A 22678-nucleotide genomic window follows, 5' to 3' on the forward strand; every position below is an offset into this window, starting at 1 on the left:
AGACTGTGAGGGGTGGGCCGGTTTTTTTTATTTGGTTTTGTTTTAGCTTTCAAAAATTCGTTCATTTGCGGTGCATTTTTTATTATTGCTCACCACAAACCGACCGGACCCTGGAAAGCATCCATCTTCCGGTCGGGACAAGGGGTCGTCCTGGGGTTTTTTTTTGTTTTGTTTCGTTAGCTGTTGTCCTGTATTTTCCTTCCATCGTTTAGCTCTCGCTTTTCTTAACAACGCACCAACGGGCGAGTCCCGCTTGCATCGGGACGGTTGGTTGCAGCATGACGTCGTTGACGTTGATGCCGCAGCAATTATGTGGTGGGCTCAGTTTTCTAAGGGCCCTGGATTACTGCCTGCCTGCATGCCTGCACTTGCATCAATTAAATGAAATGCATTACAGTTTTCCGTTCCTTCCCGTTCTTCCCCTCCAGCCGGGGAGCGTGCTAATAGTTTCGTTAATTTTAGAGAGCACAAAATGGCGACACCTCGCGTCACACGGCAAGGCACGAAAAGAAACAACAGCAGCAACCAAAAAACAAAAAACTATCGCCCCATCAAACCAGACAGGCAGGCTCGCCACCCCGAAAGGTGAGGCGCGATAAGAGAAATGGCACACGGTACATATCCGCCTGTCGGAATTAATTTCCATCATGTTGAAGCCTGTTATTTGCGAACGGAAATTAAGTGCCATTGTATAGTGGTGGGTGGTGTTAGTTGAGCTGGTTAAAGGAGGAAGGGAGGAAATAAAAACAACGGAAGTTGCTTTCAGTTTTCCGCTCGCGACGCTTGAAAAGGAAAGTGACGCTTGCAAACGGGCACGTATTATGAATTTACTCCCGTACGAAAATGTGACGACCCTGTGCCGCTTTTTTTTTCTCATCGTAGGAGTAATAGAAACGATCGCATTTACTTTTGAGGTGCGTGTTTTAAGTGCGAGTACGAGTATGATCACTGCACACCGCACAATAAAAGCATATATTATTACTAGACACTCACGATCGGTTCGATAGCGCCATGGGTAAGTACACGCGTCAGCATACAACACCTGATCGTGAGTTCAATTCTCAATCAAATTCGAAGCTTTATTCGACTGAGAAGCATCGGCAGGAAAAGCTCACAGGAAGCTTTTCTCAAATAGATAGCCACTATCACATACTGTGATCTCACTCAGGACGATATTCACCTCTGATATTAGAGAAACTTTTGTACTTCTTCTCACTAGTGGTAGGAATTATAAGACTTCCTTCGTTCCCTCATAGTGAGGGCTGACTATCCAACTATGCGGTAACAGTGAGTATAGTAAAACCATACATGGCAGGCATGACCTTTTAAGAGGTCGTCAGACCAAGAAAGAAGAAGATACTGCTTCACTAGCTAAATCACTCCTCCAAAATCAGCTTGCAAATATTAAAACGATCTTAACTGATCACGACCGTTCCTTCTCCTATTGTCAACAAGAGCTGCCATGTCCATGTGGAAACTTTATACTTAATTAAATATTTAAACTGACAACAATAACGCCGATAGTGGTTCTAGTATCCACACAGCAGGTCCAGGTTTTGAATCTCATCCGTGCAATTCCTCCATCGTGAGGACTAGCTATCCAACTACGTTGTATTAAGAAATCTAGTAAGCCATTAAATAGCTGGTCAACTGGAGGTTAACGAGGGCATAATGTACCCAGATATTTAAATCTCCTGAAGACGTCAAGTATTGGTTCGTAACGGTCACATACGGCCTTCAATTGAAGACACGCATCAAAAAAACGAATTTTTGATATCCAGCGATGCTTATGCAATAATCCAAGTTCTTAAATTATTTTTCTTTGGAAAATCTTCAAAGTTTTATCACACTATTTTTTTGATAAATTTAATGTATCCTTTCTCAAAACTTCACTCTCCACTCAAAATTGTGCTCCAAAGAAGGGGGTTCTACCTTGTGATCTTTTCTTAGATTTAAAGATTAACCAAAGTAATCAGCCTTAATGATCACACGCCCTGTCAGGTCCTTAGCGATCGGTTTGGTTTTTAAGCGAAACTGGCGACAAAATAGAATACACTAACACTAACACTCGGCCCAGTACGTAACGATCGTCTTTGTGAATGTTTTGATTGCTGATTGAACGTTTCTCACATCAAGCGACGGCAGACGGTTGGTTGATCGAAGCAAATTCATTACGCACACCACTCACAGCTTCTCACATTCTGTCATCATTTTATAACGTCCTGGGGATGTGATTCTTCCCACCAACACATACACCAGCCATCAGACGCGATCATCTCATCGATCGTCGTTCTCCATTGTTTGTGCAGCTGCTATTATTTATACAATAAACAAATCTCACACACACACACGATTATAGTGGACGTGTCACGTACACACTGCCACCCTTCCACCAGCCCTGTTTGCCCCCTTCGCGGGTACGTAACACACTCCGAATGCCTAGCAGTTGCACAAGTCGCGTCCGGTGCGGTTAACGGCAATTTGCCAACTGACTGACAACGCGTTCCCTCGCAGCTGGTGCTAACAGTCACTAGTGCCACTGTAGCATTGTACACCGCGTGCGTGTGTGTGTGTGCATGCACGGTAAGGACTTCTGCCTTGAAGCACAGTGCGACGAGAGCGAGAACACACGCTACGTACGATTCGAGCAGCTGATCTACCCGGGTTCGAGCAGCTCGGACGGAGAAGCTACTGCTCGATTGCCGAGTGAACGAAGCCTTCGTTCGGAGTGTCCGCGTCTGCGCTGTCCTCAATGTTTACCAGAACACGGCAAGGATGTTCGGGATATTGGTTTCCCCTTCAAGAAAGCTTGGGTCGTGTTCGGGACTCCGCTTTGTTTTGGTTTTTTTTTTTTGGGAACATCAAGTCGTACTACACCAAGTTCGGCTGTTATCAATTGTGCGCTCTCCCTCCTTAGATTCGGAACGCACTCCACGTGGGCTTTTGGGAAGTGCAACACCCGAACACTTGATGCGATAATTCCGTATCTGCCGGTTTATAGCACCTCGATTGCATTAGCTTTGTGTGCAGCAAAAAAAGAGCATGCTTTTGTACATCTCCAACAGAAAAAAAAAAGTTTGTACCGATCGCGTTCGAACGGAGTTCCGGTCTTAATGATTGACAAGGTCCAAAGTTCGCCATCTTACCCGTCGTACGTCGTCCATTGGATTGTTGTACCGAGTGAAATGAGAAATCGATGGAGTGCTGTTTTTTTTCTCCTCCCCTTCAAGATGACACACCGGTGTGTCGGTCCTGATGGCTGGTGATGTTGCAAAACCCAGGACAATCTCGGGTCAGTAATTGGAAGTTAATTGGGTTGACCGACGGGCATCATTATCCTCATTTGCGGCTTGCATCACCTGCACCACACCGTCGGGAACATCCCCGCCGTACTTACGGGTGTGGTGAACTCCGGGGTCACGATGTTGATTGATCGACCATTCCTATCCGTTCAGGCGGTACAGCAAGTCTAGTTATCCAACGGCCCCGGTCGATCGTCGTCAGTTCGCCTGCAATGTGTACCATCCGCGGTTGGTGTAAGTTGGTGCTACCATTACTCTACCTGCAGTATCTTCGAGACTCTGTCGTCGCGTTGGCGAACGACAACAGCGGACTGCCAATGCACCTTACAGCAGCACCCTGCTACATGCGCTACCAACCTGCCCGGCTGCTGAACAAATCGATCGACTTCGAGAACCCGTCCGTGTTTGAGCTGCTCGCCAGCAACTACTCCCGCGAACGCTCGCCGTTCTTTGAGCTGCTCCATCAGCGCCGCGACTGTATCGCCCTCTCCTACTGGATCAACAACGAACCGAACACGAAAGACTTCAAGGGCTATCTGAAGTTTGCCTGCGGCGTACACGAACTCCTCCACATCAGCCTAATGCACTGGAGCATCGCGCCGAACGATTTCTGTCTGTCGATGTTGCACGGTGATCGGCCACTGCATCAGTTCGGGTGTGCGTCGCTCGCAATGTCCCAGCTCGTGCCGATCACGCTGCAGGCCCACGTCGGCTCAATGGTGGTACTGTCACAGCAGACCGCGACCAGCTTCGATTATCTGCTGTTTCAGCGCGTCACGCGCTACACGGACATGCTCGACACGCTGCGCTACTTTGAGCATCGGTACAACATCTCGAAGGGTGTACTGCAGTCCCGGAACTACTTTACCAGCGTTCACTGGTTGCGCTGCAACTGCGAGTCGCTGGTGGAAAGTCTCGGCAAACTGTACCAGTGTCTTGGCATTAACCGGAAGCGTTCGGTACCTGCGGGCTATGGTGCGCGCAGTGTGACGGATGATATGCTCGTGATGGCTGCGATCGGGATCGGTGGTGGTGTCACCTTCTTTCTGCTGCTAAAGATCCGCTTGATCTGCTAGACATGCACGCTACTGCTCAATAAAAACCTACAACATCCTGAAAGATGAATGTACTTCAAATCGTATGGACACCCAGCTATATCTCAAAGACGGGAAGTATCCTGTCCCCAACCATCAATGTATCTTCTCCGGATGGTTAACAGCTTCAATCAAACAAGCTACAAACAAGCCCCCTCCATTTACGCCACCTAATAGCCGCTACCAAGACGATAAGCATTACCAAGGATTACTCTCTGGCAAGCCTCCGGAACATTAATTTTCAGTGACTTTCCGCTGTAAGCCGGATGCATGCCGCCTGTATGTATGTGTGTGTCTGAGGCCTCTGTTGGACGCAACCCAGACTAATAGGCGCATTCTCGCACGGTGTTGGGCAGGAGCTGCAACTACAGCTTCCCGGTTGCGATTTTTTCTTCTGCACGAGCTCGAGCTCGTTTGTGAAAAATTTGAAAATTTATCATCTACTTTTCGCATCCTGCAGGGCTTATATCCACATTATACGGATTCTCCGTTCCGTCCGCCGCAAACGCTTCAATCGCACCCCGCCGATTCGTGCGACAAAATATCCTCGGTACAGTCAGAAGCGCCCAGAGAATCTCGTCTCTTGTGCTCCAATAATGATAGACGTTGGGCGGTTCGGTCTCTCTCCCTCTCTTTCTCGCTACGAGCTGAGGTAGTAGAGTTTATGGATTTTCGTTATTGTAGCCAACGGGCGTTTCACTTCCACTCTTGCGAATGGCGATCAGGAAAATATAAACCTTCCCGACCAAACTTCTCCAAGGACCGCTCGCGTCGCCCACGGGCTCCAAGGTCCCAAGTGGCAGTCACAATGGTGATGTTGTGCACCGCAGCACATCACAACAACAGCACAAAGACTGGCGCCTTCTTCACCAACGTTGCACGTTCGTTGGCGGCAGTTTGGCTGTAGATTTTCCTGCCAACTTTTACAACAACAACAAAAAAAGTGGCTCCCCAGCAAAAGGATGTAACAGTATCTCTGCTGCACGGGAGATGCACGTTTCGGACGCGTTTTTTCTTTTCCCGACCATTGTCATCCGTGGGCGGGCGAGCGTGTAGAAGGGAATCATCTTCGTCATTGCTATCATTATATGCCTGTTCCCGTGTGTCTTTACTCGCTGTGGGTGGCTGGAGCCCTGGTGGGAGGCTCAAACTCAAAGCGCCAAAGCGACGGAAAGAAGATGCCTTGGATTGCGTTGCATTCTCGACAGTGAAATTCTACGCCCATTTCCCGGTGTCCCTGGCTGACGGGCTGAGCGGTAAGTGCATTGTGCTGTGTGTGTGTCGTAAGCCAATTTCATGAATAACAATTTTCCTTTCCGTTATGCAATCTTATCCACACTATCCCGCTTGTGCTTCTTGACCCCGGTAGCGAGACAGAAATTCGTTTCTGGCAAACTTGCTGCTAAAAGGATGCATCGGTGAGCCCGCTACTTCCTTGCCTTCCAGTCATCGTCTTGGTTGTTTGGCCATTTTGTTTTCTTTTTTTCTTCGTTCCTTGACGTTCTTCAGCATCCTCCGCAGGGAAGAAGCGAACGATAAGACATGGTTATTTACCGCACCGAGGGAGCAATGCGATGACCATCGGAGAAAAGAACAAGCGAGCGTTTGCTTGCGGTGACGTGACCAGGATTGCATTCGTTTACGCGTAATTTCCTCACAATTAAAGAACCCATTTTATGGCAGGTTGGGCGATTAATGTTGCAATGGTTGCGGCCGTTGGCTTGTTGCACGGACACACGGAAACGTCAGTGAGAAGATGTATCGCCGGTTCGTTGGTAATTTTAAGTAGACGTTAAGAGAGTACATAATTGGCTTTTTGTTGGATGGAATATAAAGGGTATATTGATCCATTGCATCTGGCTAACGTTGGTGTTGTTGAATATGTTTATTATGTAAAAATGATTACTTCACTTCAAATTACTCCAGAATATTGGCGAGTCTAACTGGTACAATGATACGATGAAGATTGTCTGGCTCTGGGTTTGCCTATACCTTAAGAATCGTTGATGAGTCCCTAAGAACATTCGAAGATTGTCCTCAAAAACATCAAATCGAATCACAGTTTTCTTGTGATATCCCAATTCTTCAGAATAACGGCGAGTCCACCTACTTACATTACGATGAAGATTGGTTTGCCTATAACTTAAGAATCCTTGATTAATCTCAAAGAATATCCGAAGACTGTCTTCTATATGTGTTCCAGAATATCGGTGAACCGCCTCTACTTTGCTTTTTGCTTTAGACTTCAGAATCCAGGATAAGTCCCAAAGAATATCCCCAAACCGTCCTCTTAATCTCTAAAGCTAACAACTTCATATCAACTTCTTCAGAATATCGGTGAGTCCACATGTTTATGATAAGTTGAAGATTGTGTCTGCGATCAGATTTTTTTTAGACTTTAGAATCTAGGATAACTAACGAAGAATATTCCAAAAATAACATCTAAATTTATATATCTAATTGCTTCATGTCAAATTTTTTCAGAATATTGGTGACTTCACCTGGTCATGATACGATGAAGATTATCTGCGTCCAGGATTTACTTAAGACTTAAGAGTCCAGCACAAGTCGCCAAGAATATCCGAAAGATTTCCTCCAGAACGAAAGTACTTAAATGACGCAAAATCATAGTTCCTTAGGAGGTGTTGAGTTTTGTGGAGGCATCCGCATTTATGTCTACCACTCTAAGTAAACTGGCGTATTGTCTAGACTTGACAACAATAAGGGCTGGGTCACTAGTGATATCAACGTGGTTCAGCAACTGAGCGCTGGACCTCTCGCTTCCTTCTTCATTTGCTAGAAATCGTTCGGATATTGATAATCGTTTACATCCGGACTCTGAATCCGCACCTGGAGAGAAGCTCTTCACAAAAAAAAAACATTCACAAAACTTCAGGCAATTCTCCCAATTACTGACACCTTAGTACCTCCCAATATCCCATACTCCGGCCCCAAAATAGCTCCAGCAAACGTATCAAGCACGGATATACGTAATTAACCAATAACCGCTGTAAAAACTATCATAAACGGATAGCATTACGAGAGAACAAAAACTACCTTCCCATCATGGAGACGTTCCTGCAATGACTGACAGGTACGCATAATGAAAGCGAGATATTATCCGTACCGTACCCCAAAAAATGTTCGCCCGCCCGGACATCTTCCCTGCACACACCGCTCATAAATATTCTTTTAATCGATCCGAATTGACAGCCGCGACATCGACCACGCCACATGTGGTACCGGCGACCAAGCGCTCCAAACATGGGTAGAATAATTCCAATTAATTACACCGGAGATGGAGATGGACGAATGGAGAGAGAGAGAGAGAGAGAGAGGTCGAGTCGTCCCCGTACCTGCAGCTTACATTGTATTAAATGCCACTCGGGTTCATTTCTGTCCCTGAAAGGTAAGTAATCTACCCTCGCCCCCTCCATGCATTCTCCGGGTCTCCTCAACCTCGCTTCCTACCACCCAGAATCAGAATGAATTGATCCGATAGGGGGAGGCAAAAGTAGCACAGTTCAATCGGCCAGTCATCACTGTCACACCGTCAATCTCTCGGGGTCAAAGCGAGAGAGAGAGAGCGTGTGTGTGTGTATGTTGCCCAACCGTTTATCGCAGATTTGGCTAAATAATTCAACTCACCGAGAGCTCCCAGGTTCGACCAAACAACGCTGTGCGACTCCTCTATGGGTTTTGAGGATTCCGATGGGTTTTTTTTTGCTGCCTGTTTTTGTGTGTTGTTTTTACTAATTTCCAACCGTCGGACAGACAGGACCCACCACACTACATAGCCGCAAGCATCACTACACTTTTCGATGGCGTTTTCAATTTCTTGTCAGAGTTGGAGTTTTTTGCTGGGGCGGGCGATTTGGTTGCCGCTGCACTAACACCCTTTCCCATGGTTTTAACGAGCCATCGTTCGACTCTGTAGATGGCTGCGGGCGGTTGTTTTTTGAACGCAGCACCGAATTCAGATGGACCTGTGGAGGACGCTTTAAAGAGGGCAAAGCGCTTAGCCAAGGTTGAAGGGTTTTCGGTGAGTTTTCATTTTGCATTTTGGGGTTGTTTTTCCTTCCTTTGGTTTCAGTGTCCCCAAATATCGTGTACGATTTTTATCACTTTCCAGCTTTCCGCCAGCCGGTCAAGGGTGAGAGAGCATGGGTTGATCATTGGATGATTGGGTTTGCTGGAGGCAAATCGAACCCGACACTGTGTGTGTGTGTGTCCGTACTTTACACCAATGTCGGTTAGCGTCCGTGAGTTGGGCATTCACACCTACCCTAACGCGTCACAGGATCCTTTCCCGGTTCGAACCCAGCGGACATTTCTTGAATAAGTGTGGCCACACTGTGTGGTTCAACATGCTGCTGCGCTCCGTTTTAGGTTAGTGTCCCCGGTGCCTCTTTTTTTGTTTTGCTTGTTTTTCTTCCCTCCGCACATTGGTCGAACATTTTTGGCTATGATTGCTCGACGTCCGCCTGGTACTTCCCAACCAAAAAAAGCGAAAAAGTTGGAATTGTTTGGCGCCCGGCGGGTAAATGTTTGGTGATTCAATCACCATTACGGCTTACGGTCATCGTTTTTCAAAACGACTTTCAACGACGGTTTTGCGGTAGATGGGCAAGTATTTAAAACAGCGAGGAAAAGCAATAAGTAGAGCATAAAAAAAAAACACTGCAAGTCCTCATTCCAGACAGTTTAACGGGTGGGATGGGGAAGGATGGTGAACATGCCACATGAAGGCAGTAGGCGGGTTTTTGCATCATGATGTGTGACATGCGAGATGAGACAGAATCAGATGGGGATGGGGAACCAACGCCACACACACAAACAAAAACACACACGCACCAAACCCATGGCAGCCTCTGGACGTCCGGTCAGATGCATTGTCACGTGGTATAAATTGCATCAGGATCGTTCGGAGCAACGACGACGTTGCGGGCTCATCGATTGCTCGGTAGCGTGTAGCCACTGCTCGTCCCGCGGAGTCAAACTGTCAAAATGTTTACCCTGCAGTGTGACCTCAACGTCAACTCGGTTTCAGTTTCGGTCTTCCGGTCGTGCCGTGTTCAAATTTTTACGTCGGCCAATGCATATAACAACCGGTAGTGGTCGTTCGATAGACTGCCCTGAAATATTCACGATCTGGAACCTGGAGGCGACACAAAAAAAAAACAAACAATCCATATTACTTGTACCAGCCCGTAGAAATGAGACGAAGATTTTTTTGCAGGGCTAAAAAAGCCTAATGAATTTAAACGAATCGATTTACACACTTACACTTGCGCTGCCTTGGATGGAGTTTTGATCGTGAAGAAATGAGCAAACAGTTTCGTCCGGCAAAAAGAAAATAAAGGTGCTCTCCGCGGGAAGGAACTGTTGGGGTTGTCCATAAACTACGTAACGCTTTGGGTTACATTGTATTATATGCACAAACTGATCGGGTAAAGCTATTTCGTCTCTCCATCAGAATGAGAGTGACTCTAGAGATGGAGAAATGAGAAAAAATGGAGAGAAAAATACGAGAGAACCGAGAGAGAAATGGGACAAAATTGAAAGGGAATCTTAAGAAATGAGAGAGTAAATGAGAATTAAATTAGAGAGAATCAATAGAGACTCAAGGGAGAAGAAAGAGAGAATCTAGAGATGAATGATTGAGAAATGAGAGAGAATCTAGGGAGGAGGAAAAAAGGAGATAAAGGGGAAATGATCGAGTTAAATGAGAAAAATAGGCTACGTACAACAATTTGAATAATCGATCAATTTTTGTCTATATTCACTAAGGACGGCCCGCCCGAATTGCTACAATCGATCAGTTACTTACCTGCTTTTGGAATGTACGACGCATCCATATGATGGAAATTCAATCAAAAAAGTTTGTAGATTTAACAAACTTCTGAAGAGTTAACAGGCGCCGCTCTGATTTTGCTCTGCTTAGGAGCAAATTTAGAGAAATATCAGAAAGAATTGAGAAACATATGAGAGAGAAATGACAGCAGGTTGAGGGAGAAATGGAAGCGAAAGGAATGAAAAAATCCAGAGAGAAATGAGAGCAGATTGAGAGAAAAATCAGCGAGAATCGAGAAAGACTGAGAGTACTATGAGAGAAGAATGGGAGAGAAATGAGCAAGAATCAAGAGAGAAATGTGAGAGAATGGAGATCGAATCTAGAAAGCATCGGAAGGTAATAGCGAAAGCAGAAGAAATGCTCTCTCGATTCTCGCCCAATTTCTTTCTAAATTTTCTCTCCCATTACTCTATCGATTTTCGCTATCGTAATGGGCTTACGATCGATTCTCGCTCTATCAATGCTATCTCAATTCCCTTTCTCTCTCTCTTCCGTCAAGCTCATTTATCGCTCCATCCTTTCTTATTTCTCCTCATTTCTCTCCTATTTCTCTCACGATTCTTTCTCGTTTCTCGTTTCGTTTTCTGCTTAATATTGTCTCATTTCACTCTTAATTTTAACTCGATTCTCTCGTGGCTTTCTTTCATCGGCAAAACAGACCAGAGGCGCTTTACAATGACTGATTGGTGTGAGCTCTGTACCACCCATAAGACATTGGATACTGAGAAAACTAAGTAAAGAATTAGATCTATGTTTTAATGCATTAATCGGGAATTCAAGCTGAAGGTACTTAACCTTACTTAAAGCTTCCACTTCACCAGATCCTTACCCCCCCCCCCCCCCCCCCATCACACCAGGCGTGTTACGTATCTTATGGACGACCCCATTTTCGTCTGTATCGCCCGCTTGCACTTACAAACGCTGCATCAAAACCCCCATGAGTGAGCATGATGGGCATAATTCTTTCTTCCCTTCCAACTCCTTCCGTAACTTTAACTTACGAACAAAGCGTTTCGTTCCGTCACGATTCCAGGAAGAAGCCAGCCCGTCAGCAAGCGATTAAGAAAAAAGCATAAAACCCACGCACCCACGGTTCCGGATGGCCGGAAGGCACTTAAGGATCCGCGCAACCGTTTCCGTTTTTGAGGTTGTTTTTTTTCTTTCTTACACACACACACACACACACTGACACTGATTCGGTATCGATGGTAGCTGCAAGCTTCAATGCGCGAAATGATAGATAAAAAAAAATTCTCCACATCCATTCTCTCTAAAAACCACACACCGGAACTCGGTGATGTCCAAGCGTCGAACGGGGCCCAAACGCGTATGGTTGCGGGGGTGCAGCACAGGGAGAGATCGATAAATGTTTAATCTGTTTAATGGAATTTGTGTTTCTGCGGGAGGGTTGTTTTCTCGGTGGTGGCTTGCGCTTTTTTACAGCCCCTTTTAGTGGCTCAGTTTTGATACGCGTCGGATCGGCAGTTGATTTTTATCGGTAAAGAACAGGAAGCAATCCTCGTGACTCTTACCCACCCATATATGTCCCGCTCCAAGAACCCGGATGCAGTGGCACGGGATGTGGTTCAGAGGGGGGTTTGTTTTTCGTCCTCCTGCCGTCGTCCCTGTCAACGAACCCCTTTCAAAAGCTGAGGCCCTCTCCGTAAAAGACGGATCCGGGTGAATTGATTTGCTGCCGCCGCCGTGTGTAACCTCAAAAGGAAAGTCAAAAGGCACATCCTTACCCTGACCATCACACTGTGGATGGGTGGCCCCATCATTACGGTCACGTGCGTGGCTCGCTTCTCATGCCAATCCTCCCCGGTTATCCTTTCGCCCACCGAGAAGCGAGCCGGTGATTGATGTCCGATACCGATTCACCTTTCTTCCCGTCGTGTGTGTGGGAGCCGCCCAAAGGGCCGGACCCTCAAATCGGTTTTCGGTTGAGAGCACGCGATGGACTCTACTTAATTGAGTATCCTTTCAACAGCTCCTCCATCGACGAGAACGCAAATAACATCAGGAAGGAAGACGAAAAAACCACAACCATGGATGCGATCTGGTCGTGTGCGATTGACGACCCCTGACTGAGCGCTTACCCGCGGTTGCCCGTCCCACGGTGGAAGGTCAAGAAGAGGCAGAAGCAAAATGGAAGCCATCGATAGTGGATAAGAAATAAAACGCCTTCACCACAACAGCAAATAAAAATAGGCCTGGTAATAATCAACCGACGGGAAGCTATCGCGCCACTGCTGACTGCAGGCTTGACCATACTCGCGCCCCGATCGGTAGTTGGCCATCGATATCCGAAAGTCTCGAAAACGTGTGTGGGTGTGTGTGTGTGGTACAATTTCATTATAAAATTATCACCTGCACCACTTGCCAAATTAACAAGGACCACGTCACCCTCCACACCCGGTGAGGTTCGTCCCGTTGTCGCGTGCTAATTGAATGAAACTATCTGCGAACCACCATACCGACTCACACAACTTATCGGCCGTTGGTGACGTTCCTATCGACAGTAGCGAAGGAGACTTTTTGCTACCGGTAAAGCCCCCGGTTCCCGGTCGACGACGTGGTCGACCGGGCAATAATCAAAAACACAACCTGCCAGAGAAGCCCCACAGTAGCGGGTGATTCCAAACCGGGTGTTGTCGGGTGTGAGCGTTGTGCGCTGATTTATGTGTGGTGCACAGGTACGCGCCATGAAATTACCGCAGGTAAGATGATGATGATGATGATTCTGGCGGTGGTGGAAGGTGCGGCTGGCATGCACAAATGCACAAATTAAACTAATATAAATCTTCACAATGAACCAGCCGCCGACAACCGGGGGTTGACAACCGGGTGGCTGGCAACAATTGCGCCACGCCCGTGTACTACAACGAACGATTGCAATCAGGAACAGTGGTGTGGAACAAAAGTGTGTGTGTGTGTGCCGTGCACTGTTGGGTGATTGCCTCCTTAGCGATTCTAGCCCGGCAACTGCCACGGTCGATTTGCGCCGATAGGAAAGACTGTATACGGGACCTTGGTTCGGTCTTGCTGATGAAGGTGTCTAACAAGTGCCCAGGACTCGAAGGTTTTCGATCGATCAAAGAGAAGGAGGAAGGTACCGGGGAGGTGTGTGTGTGTGTCGAGTGGCCTCTTTCGCCCAACAAAACTCGCGCTCGGTTGATGAGCAAGGTGTGGCAAAAGAACTCATTTCGGGTTGGCCCAACTACTAATGCCAACAAAAACGGCACACGACGCGTTTGAGACAATTCGCGCCGAGACACTCACACCACACGCTGTACCTTTGGTTGCAGATGCAGCTGTCAGCCACACATATGGACTCCACTCGGCGTGTGTGTGTGTCCCCAATAGCAAAATGGAAACGGTTTCGAAGCTCTGCGTCCAAGTGCAGCCCACTTCAGTACACTGCTCAAGGGTCACCCGGCTGGAGATGGTGCTTGAGATCCGGTGGAAAACGGTATATTTTCTCAATGTTGCCCCGGTGGGTGCAGGGAGGGCTTAGGAAGGAATGGGGACCGTGTGTTTCGCCGGTTGGCCCTTTCGCTGCCATTGTCACCACGACACCACTTCGCACACTCGCAAGCAGTTTGCAGCCGTTCTGCCGGAGCCAGTGTGACAAATCACTGGTGTCTTCCCGCACCCGGGGTTTTGGCAGAAGTTGGCAAACCGGTGACAAATAATTGTAACTTCTTCACCCGGGGACAGTTGCGTCAAACTGGTGGGCGGTGGTGAGGGAGCAAGCGTGAGGGGAGGGTAGCTGCAGAAGCGGCTGCTTAAGATTCTCTTGGCCCCATTGCCGCAAATGTAGTGGCCACTTGAGTAAACGGACCTGGAACTCGCTCGAACCCACCACAGTTCCTGAGGAGGTGAGTTTCCATCCGCCAACCGGACCGAACTTCTGAACGATGGATGCATGCTCTGGAGAGAGCATCCTCGACTTTCTTGCCGGGGTATGTCTCCCTCGTACCTAGCGCAGGTCGCCAACCCGATCCAATCGATCATCCTTTTGGGGGGGAGGTTTGTGTTCTTGCGGACCAACTCGCCGAAGGCCGGAAGGCGAAATGTCACCGGGACTCCAGTGCCACAGGAGGCCCCCCAGACCAACATCCGGCCGGAAGAATCGATTTTTAATCACAATCTTCTGCCCCGGCCGGCCGGTTAGCTGGCGTGCATCGATCTTCAAGCACCCGGGCCCAACCGTTCCCAGGCTGTGTGTGTGTGTGCGCTCGCCCATTATTATTATCATCCGTCGTGCAGGCCACATCGGCAGCATCCTCGAGGGACGCTAAAAACCTTCTCCTCCGCCTCCCAAATACCCAAGCTGCAAGCTCAATGAGTGTAGCCATCCATCAATTGATTTCCGTTCGCTTGGTCGCCCCGGAACGGGGCACGCAAACCATCTTCAACAACGATCCTAGAGTTTGCCCTCCCACGAGAGTGTGTGAGAGAGAGAGAGAGCGAATGGCAGGCTTTCGGTAGTTTACGGACGCCATACCGGTGCTGGGGGTTTTGTCGTAAGTCAGCACTTTTTAATATGCATAACCAGAAGAAAGTGACGCTAATAAATTATTCATCAGAAATCCCCGTGCTCGCTCCGGAAACGCATACCCGCGTGTTCGCATCCGATTCGCCTTAACGTTCTTCTAACGTCGCCTCTTTCTTTTTTTGGTTAAGATTGCAGGCATTCTACGGTGGCGGTGAGGGCTGTCGGTGGTTTCGGCATGCTTACACACCACCACGGGCAAGGGAGCCGGGAACGAAGGAAATACCCTCGAGAACGGGGGAGAACCGATGCCCCCGAGAACCGACGTGCAAATCGTGCGGTTTACTTGCCTCCAACTTTTAGCCGCAAGGCTAAGTTAGTGCCTTTGTCGTCGAGATTGAGAACTTCATCAACATCCTCATCATCATCATCATCGCAGCCGGTCGACGACGGGTCGTCCTGAGCTGGATGGCAGCAGTCGAGTACGACACCTTGCTGCGCACCGAAACCAAAGAACACATCTCCCACTGCAGGCCGCAACTAGTAGCGTTTGCGTTTGGGATGATGACAAAAATTTGCATGATGGAGAGCAGGCCAAACGCCCGAACGCTTCGCCGCACGCCCCGACCTCGACAATGTGTTCTGCGCCGGGGCGATAGTGAGCAGCCGGTGGCTGAACATTCGACAACCGGTGCGGCATTTGGGTCAGTAGCAAAATTAGTGCCAGTGCACGGTGGAGTCCTCACGCGCGTGTCCGTCCGTCAGTAGTTACTGGTAAAGTTTCATCCATACGGGGCTGGGAAAAAATGACTACCGTCCAGTAAACGAGCCACTTGCCCATTACGGGTTTATCCAGTCTATGGAGGGCGCTCAAAGATAAATGGTTTCCGTATACATATTATACGCCTGCCGGACTACTGCCACTTCGAGACCGGGACATGGGGCGACGCATGTTTTAATCTGCAATGAACATTTACACAATGGCCCCCGTAAAATATTCTTCGCCAAAAGTCCTTCTCTTAACCTGATCTGGTGACGTCGTTCCACCAGAATAGCCGGTGAAGGTTCATCACACACACACACACACAACACCTCGTCTTCTGTATTTTTTTTTTTTGCTTCTTCTTCGCAGCCAAAATCCAATCAAAATAGACGCGTTATGACGAGGACCGCAGTAGACTGCAGCGCGAGAACACTCCAAAGGATCATAGTTTTGGGAGGCGCTTCGAGCATGGGATGAGGATAAATATTTATTATACTGCCACCGGTGTGATAAAGACTAGTTGCAGCACCAGGCACAGAAACGTACACCGAATTTGCTAATGAAAGCAACTCCCGGCAGAACGTTGAGAGAGCGGGCTCTAGTCTACTTATATGGAGCTAGTAGCCACACGGGCCAACTTTACCCATCTAGCTAAAACTAACATCCATTCAAAGCTTGTGCTTCAAGCAGGCGAAGAAACTCGTGGCAAATAAACGCTACTCGCTCGCTCTTCTCCGCCAAACTTTCTGCAGAACTAGTAGCTCCCCAAAAATGTACAGCGACAACAGCCAAAGGCATTAGCTGCATATGAGGCGCGCTAGCAGTGTGGTGTACGTTAATCAAAACGAATCCCCCCTCACCGAGTGGCGTTCCATCATACACGCGGCAATTAGACACAATTTGTCGAACGGTGAGTGCGCGCGCGCGTTTGTGTTAAGTGTAATGCATACCGTACAGGCGCTGCAAAGAGTTCCGTACGAAATATCGTGGTAAAAGTTAGCTTGTTCTTTGAAATGTTTAGACTCGTCGCTGCCGCTGCAGTGTACGGGAGAGGCAACAGGCAAAGCGATTCCGATAAAGTGCCAGCAATTATTACACCGATACGTTGAAGTGTTTCGGATCTGCTCCGAAACCCCTTTGTGCGGGGCCTAGCTATTCAGGGGCAAGCTCAGGCGCTCACACACGTAACGTGCGTGTAATTGCCTCATGCTCTGGGGCCAGATTGCGCTTCCATCCAGCACCCCCCCCCCCCCCCCCCCCCCCAGCCTAGCCGCGCCACCAGCAGGAAGGCACACCCACACTCGACGTGCTCTAATTTTAAGCGTAATTGAATAATGACAGCTACTAATACCGTGTTATTGTATTTAATTTACATGTTTGCACAGGTCCTTTGACGCTCTTTTCGTGGTGCGGTGATGCTTTCGGGGATATTCAGGAAACCCCCGTGCGCCGGTGTACCCCACCCGAGGGACACACAGCCTCTCTCCCATGTACGGCTCTTTCCACAAAACACACTCACACAAGAGAACCCTCCTCTGCTGTACTTCATCCTGTACAGTAGGCTACCAAACGTATCTCGGTGGGGTAGAAACTATTCCCCGAAGCAAGCGAGCGAGCGAGAGAGAGAGAGAGAGAGCGACAGAGCCCACCGGGTCGAGATAAGTACTGCTGTACTGCTGCTAGCCGTTCGAGCTGGCTTCAACTCCGGGGCAGGTCACTATCGAGGGAGTTTTCGGTATCATGAATATCAATTAACAAACATTTTACGGTACGTTATCTGGGGTTTTCCCTCGCATCCTCTTCCTGGCTGACCACCGCCAGCTCCTTTTAGTCCCGCGTATCGTAGAGTTGGGGAGTTGCTTTGTCCTACGGAGCATAATCCAGACAATTGCTCCTGCCCCTTGTTGGAGCCTCCCTCTGTGTGTGTGTGTGTGTGTGGGTGTACATCCTGTACTCCTCGAGGTAAGGCAAAACACTATCACAACCCGGTTTTAATCGCTCACACACGTTGCTTACATTTCTTTCACCCTCGACCTCCTGCCTCCATTGGGATGGTGAAGTCCACGCCCTCAGTGAGTACGGACCCGGCAAAAACATCCCTCCGAAACGGATCTCGGTGCGCGGAGTCCAACGAAATGAGGGTAAAAGTTGAAACTTTAATAAATTCTCCTCCTCCCCCTTCCCCAACTTCCTCCGGACGGATCAGACCAGTTTCCGGCTGTATTTTTGTCGGAGGTGTCCCACCGATATGACTCCCACCGTCCGATGTGTCCCGCTGAGATTTTACGAGGTGCGACATGCTCAACCCCGGAGTTTCACGAACGGCTGCACACATTGCAGCAGCGCCTCGTGGTGCATCCACGGTTCCTCACCGGCGGCGTCCTGAAATCCATCCATCGCTTCTGCCAGCCAGCTCTCGAAGCACTCGTTTGTGTTGATTTTCGGGGCTTTTTTACATCCCTCTTCGGTGGTACGGTGTCTGTCTTCGAAACCCGGCACAGCACAACAAAAAGCTTTAATTATTCATAAATTTATCTAAAGTAATTAATCTACATTTGCACGGCGCCCAACCGAACCGAGCGGACACACCGGAAACGCTTAGGAGCGCCTTGTGGAGTATTGTTGCTTTTTTGCGGAGGGGAGGAGAGGTTCTCCCTGTGTGTCTGTGTTTTTTGTGCCGGGATGCTTCGAATGCATTAAATTGAGTGTTGCCGGAATAAAACAGGTTGGACCGGTTTTGGGAGCAAAAATACTTTCTCCATTCAGCACCAGACGGGCGGGGTAGTACAGCGGGAACTCATCCATTTTTCGGCACGACAACCGGGCCACCATTAGGATGTGTGTGTCTGTGTGTGTGTTTTTGTTTGTTGCTATAGACACCTTCAACCTGTACCGTGTTTTTTGTCATCACCTTCAAAGGGCCACCTAAAGCCGCACGGCGATCGTCCCTGTGCACGCTGCGCCCGAAAGGTAGACTTACCGCACCACACCATTCTGCAACAAAAGCAACAAACAAACAAACAAAAAACGAAGGTGATCATTTGTGTGGTGACGGAAAGTTTCTCATGCTAACATTTTGTACCTCGCTCTCTCTCTCTTCTCTTTCCCACAGATCGGCATGTGTCGGTGGGCAACAATAGCAAAACCAAACAGCAAAAAAAACATCATGGAGGGTTGCAAAATGGTGGGCTGAAGTTTTAAGCGAGCAGCAGTAAACAAAAAACACACACACAAGCAACCTCTCCCCCTCTCACTCTCTCTCTCTCTCTTTCGATCTGCGTTAGAAAAACATGGAATAGCCCGGATCCTTCAGAAACCAGCCATCCCTCCTGCCCATTTCCAACACTAAAGTCCCCGAGTCACCTCTCTCCCCCCCTCCCCCCTCAAGGACACGGGGCAATGTTCACTTGCTTCCTTTGCGTTTCGGCCCATTACCGGTCGCTCGGCAAACAAAAATGGGCGGTTCACCGCATTTGCTTCCCACCGCCACGCGACGGGGTTGGGCGACCGTCTTCCGAATGTCGTTTGTCGGACGGTTGGACTCTTATCTGCCACCGTTCCGAGCTGTTCCGGTTTCCTCCACCGATACTGTGTACACCGTGGCCCATACCCATCCCGGTGCCCCACGGTCGCCCGACCGGGTTTTCAATTGTGTATGTGTGCGCACCATGTCGAAGAAGTACTTGACTTGACGGATTGTTAGCCGCACAAACTGTGCAATGACAACGTTTAATAACATCCTGGAATTCTGTTTTCGCTGTTCGAGCGTTCCACCCTCATCCTGCCTGTCACCCTGCTCGTCTCCCCCACTCGCGTGCATGTTTGTAACGCAGAGTGCGCCACCAATGGTGCGCTGGCGCCCGAATGGTAGGCAACGTGCCAGACCGCGCGCGCGATAATGGGTCCGTTTTTGTTGTAATGCTCACCCACACCGCGACCGGTTGTTGTCAACGTACCCCCCACATGCCTCCCATCCCCGTTGCACCCCCGAGGACAAAGTGAACAACGAGGAAGACACACACACACGTAGAGAGGGGGGAAAACCCTCCCACATATCCTTAAAGAGCTCTCCGGGTTGTTGGTGGCCTGGGTACATGTCTTCCGTTCTGTGTTCTTCATTCGCATCTCTTACATCTCTGGGAGTTTTTTTTTCGCTACTTGCTAGCTTGCTTGGTAAGTCTCTTTTGCAGTTCTCAGTGCAGCAAAACCTCTCCTTGTCCTCATCTCTCTCGCTCTGCTCCATTCGTCAGATCGTCCGGTATTCAACGCTGAAATGGGTGTTGGACCGGTCGGTTAAGGGCGTCGATTACCATCCGTATGCCTCCCCCGCCCGGGGTAGCACACCACCGCCAACACAATCGTTATCAGGCACAATTGACTGTAAAGAAATGGTGGTTCGGAGAACACTTCCCGGGCCAAAAAGGGGCCCCCATCCATTGTGTGACAGCGGTTGTGTGCGCCAGTGTTGTAAGCAGGCTGCCGGTACCGTAGGTACGGTGTTAAATGTCTACTCATTCTCAGCTTTTTCCCTTTCGTTTTTCTTTTGCACGTTTTTCCCACATGCTTGCGATTCAATAAGCTGAAGATGAACGGGAGCAGGCAGCAAGCAGGCAAAAAAACCCTTTGTCAAAGAGATGTTGTCGGAAGACGGAGGGAGGGTGGGATGGCACGGGATAAGTGAAGACACATTTAAAGATGTGTATCGCTTACGGGGGAAACAACCGTCCGTTGGTGACAGCAAACGGGATTAGAGCCAAACTGCGACTTCTTTTGTTTCATTACCACGATTTGCCACTTTTCTCACCCGGCTCAGATTACTCGCACACGAGGACAATTTTAAACGCAATTGAAACACTCGACACGCCCGGCAAAATGCGATGCATGGTGCATGTCCCTCTTTCCACCCTCTGATGAGCCTGAAGAACCCTTCAGCTTGAAGCAACTTGAGCGGTTAAGACAATTCCCGTGTTGCGTTAGCTTTTTGTTTAACTTTGAAGAACCTTCATGATCCAGGATTACTGGACTCTCAAAGAGAGAGAGAGAGAGAGAAAAAGAATTTACAAAAAGTGAAAAAATGCCGCAAAGTCTCTGGAGATACCTTGACATCTTCAAAAGGGGGGGGGAAAAACTTCAAATATGCTACTTCAAAAGCGAAGCTAATCAAAGATGGGAAAAGTTTGTCAAACAGAGGATCTCCGTTGTGTTGACAGCTCCACTAAACATTGGGTGACTTCTTTTTTGTTTCCCTTCTTCCTGTTCCGGGAGTCTGAGGAAGTCCACAAAACACCCCCGCAAAGAAACAAACATTTCGCCAACTAAATCAAAGCAACGAACGAAGGCGATGAAAGTTATACAAAAAAAGCGGGGAGGAAGGACCACAACAGCTCAAGAAACATCACCAGCGAGTCAGGACCGGCAAGTGGTAGATTCCGGACACCACCGATTCGTCATTCAACCTGTCCACCCTCCACCGCCACCGCCGAGAGGGGACTGGTGGAGTATCCCGACGGCTCGCCGTGTGATTAATTACCATCCAAAGTTTTTCCTGCCCCTTTTCTTCGGTTGCCTTGGTGAGTTTTGCAATTTGTGCGGGAAGACACGCGGGATGCCGATGACATTGCTTTGCCGATTGCGTGAAAATGGGTCTGCCGCCTTGCGCGCCTGCTTGTCTAGATAACAACCTGGTGAGGTAATCAGTCATTTGTCATCAAAACCGACACCAGCGTGACGTCGGATCATGGGGGCGCTCTCCTGACAGGGTGTTTCTTCATCATGCGCTCACAAGCATGGAGCGGGGGAAAAAAGCAATCCCGAGCATTTGACCCTGCCAGTCTTGCGAGCCGAGGAGCCAAGAGGCTTCGCAAGTAAACGAGAAAGAAGGCCCCAAGTGACAGACGCTTGTTAGAGATGGGTAGCGCAATACGTTAGTGTGTCTTAATAAGGTCATTATGTCAGGGGCCGGATCGGATACTAAGCTGCTGGATGTGGAGGACTCTCGTGATGAAAACAAATGGTAAGTTGTTGTGCCTAAATCTGAGTTGTTGTTTTTTTTTAGGTTATCTCCCCACCCTAGAACTCTGGTGAGACCTTGGTCACCTGGGCAGCAGAACCAGTCCGGTAAGCTAGAAGCCGCTTGCAAAGCATCTGGATCGAAGCGGGTCGTAGGTTGGCAGCTCAGAAAACTCCCCAACATAATCCCAACCTTCTCCTGGCACGACAACAAGAACTCGAACCCCTCGGCGAAAGAAGACAACGGGGCGACAAATTGAAATGACTTTAATAGACTTCCGGACACTCGGTAGCGAACCGGTGGATATAGACCCCGGTGTTGTCATTCGGTACAGCCACCGAAAGCGCCACAATTTATTCCCGCAAGGTGTACCGTATGCGTCCTGCGGTTTTCCCCCCGCCCAAAAAGGGATGGAGACAAACGATGGCAAGTGTAGCGTGGGGTGATTACATGCCCCGGAACCTTCCTGGGCCTGGGCGTCACAGTGTTACGGTACGGTGAGCAAGACATTGACCACGGCTAAAACGATGGTCCACCTTTAGATTAAATGGAGTGTACGTTGATGCGGGGGGTGGGGGGTTTTCCTTCTTGGGTTCTTCCTTTTGTTTCGTCAGTACGTCCTGGCACTTGGTAGTAGTGGCAGAAGAGAGAAAAAAAAGGTGAGACAATGTCGTAACAATAAAAGTAATACTCTTCGCCCATTTTGTTCGCAAAACGCTGCAATGGCCTTTGCCGACCTAAACGGTTTTGCTCGACAATCGCTTCCGCATTCACTTCTCTTTCGCAGCCTATCTCTCTCGGTCCTGCTAATACCCTTTATCGATTGTAGAGCTGCAGCGGGAGAAGCTCCCGGATAGCGAACACGGAAGGTGAACGTGCGATTATTGCTGTAGGTTTAGGGTTTCCTGTAGCATTCGCCAATGCACGGTGCTTGCAAGACACACGCGCGGACTTGGACCTGCAGAATGAAGGTGAGATGCTTTAATAGCTGCATCTTGTTACACTTTGTGTCACACTACCGGAGGACAGCGCAGCAGATCGTCGTAAGCTGCTTATCCAGCCGAACACCATCATTAAACGGTAGCAGCAGCGGTTCAGACGTGCGGACGGGTTTGGTTGCAATTCTGCCAGGGTTGCCTCCAATTTTGTGGTCATCG

The 22678-nt window shown here is 48.8% G+C and overlaps 1 protein-coding gene across 12 annotated transcripts in view; it reads right to left on the reverse strand.

The window, feature by feature from the left end:
- The window catches only part of LOC118516267 (carbonic anhydrase-related protein 10), a 57469-nt gene extending 54953 nt beyond the window's left edge, over positions 1–2516 (reverse strand). For 2 of the 12 annotated variants that reach the window (XM_036062144.1, XM_036062119.1), the window contains exon 1: positions 2342–2493. The gene's annotated coding sequence lies outside the window, so the exon portion shown is untranslated. The other 10 variants (XM_036062161.1, XM_036062126.1, XM_036062121.1 and 7 more) reach the window with 9 other exon arrangements.
- Between the last annotated feature and the right edge of the window lie 20162 nt (positions 2517–22678).

This window comes from Anopheles stephensi, chromosome X (assembly GCF_013141755.1).
Source record: "Anopheles stephensi strain Indian chromosome X, UCI_ANSTEP_V1.0, whole genome shotgun sequence".
Lineage (NCBI taxonomy): Eukaryota > Metazoa > Arthropoda > Insecta > Diptera > Culicidae > Anopheles > Anopheles stephensi.